General features: G+C 37.5%; 1 protein-coding gene across 7 annotated transcripts in view; it reads left to right on the forward strand.

Moving 5' to 3' along the window:
* LOC106880643 (homeobox protein Hox-C9) overlaps nt 1-1,283 on the forward strand; it is a 402,026-nt gene that overhangs the window by 294,523 nt on the left and 106,220 nt on the right. Inside the window, exon 1 of one of the 7 annotated variants that reach the window (XM_052973874.1) lies at nt 245-809. The exons of the other annotated variants lie outside the window; for them this stretch is intronic. The gene's annotated coding sequence lies outside the window, so the exon portion shown is untranslated. Of the gene's footprint in view, nt 1-244; nt 810-1,283 lie in introns of those variants that run through there. 7 annotated transcript variants of the gene reach the window in all.

Below are 1,283 nucleotides of genomic sequence, written 5' to 3' on the forward strand. Positions count from 1 at the left end.
TTCACTATATATATATATATATACATTCATATATATATATATATATATATATACAGAGAGAGAGAGAGAGAGAGACAGAGAGAGACAGAGACAGAGACAGAGACAGAGACAGACAGACAGACAGACAGACAGAGACGGAGAGAGGTAGATATAGAGGGAAGTCGGGAGAGAGAGATGGACGAAGTGGAAGAGGAAAAGGAGAAAGAAGAATAATACTGAGAAGAGAATGAATGGCAAGGTCGAGTAGTAGTAGTAGTAGTAGTAGTAGTAGTAGTAGTAGTAGTAGTAGTAGTAAAGAGAGAGCGAGAGACAGAGAGAGCCAGTGAGAGGCGTGTGACGAGGCGACAGTCAGTCGAAGAGCGCGAGAGAACGAGTCACAGAGAGAGAGGGCACGAGAGTGGGAGAGAGAGAGAGAGAGAGAATGAGAGAGAGAGAAAGGTGGAGGGAAGATAGAGGGAGGGATGGAGAGAGAGAGAGAGATGAAAGGAAGGATCGCGGAGGGAAGCAGGAAGAGAAAAACCAGTGATGGAGTAGAGAGAAGGAAAGAGAATGAGAGAGGAGGAGAGACTGAAAGCCAAAGCGAATGAAAAAGTTCTCAAACGCAACTATACAAGTTGAGAAATCGTGGTTATGTTTCATATATGTCGAAATAACAGAATGAAGAAGTGCAACAATATTAAGAGCGGATGCACATATTCTGCATCATATGTTTTTTGACACAATTCTACAACCGCCGCTGCCACCGTGCTCCTCCTGTTGTTGTTGTTGCTGCTGGTGTTGCATGTTGCTTTTATGTCTCCACAATCTAGGTAGGTCGGCCAAAACATTACAATACATTCTATTATTATTTATTATTTATTATTATTATTATTATTATTATTATTATTATTATTATTATTATTACATGCCTTGCGCAGATTCTACATGGATATATGTAAGCATATATGTATGTATGTATGTGTGTGCGGATCTATTTATCTATCTATCTCTATGCATTCATATATATACATACGTACACACACACGTAAATAGATACATACGTACATATTTATAAAGTGTGAAGTGTGTAAGTGTTACTAAGTATATATATGCACTCAGGCAGGGTTGTGTAAATTAATGTATATATTTAAGTACATATACTCTGTAAGAAGACATCAGAAGTGCGTATAATATATATTCATGTGTGTGTGTTTCTTTAATCGGAAGAAGTTACAAAGTGATCCGTGGACCGAGAGTTTCATGCATTGTCACTTATATATATATATATATATATATATATATAT

Source organism: Octopus bimaculoides, chromosome 17, assembly GCF_001194135.2.
Source record: "Octopus bimaculoides isolate UCB-OBI-ISO-001 chromosome 17, ASM119413v2, whole genome shotgun sequence".
NCBI lineage: Eukaryota > Metazoa > Mollusca > Cephalopoda > Octopoda > Octopodidae > Octopus > Octopus bimaculoides.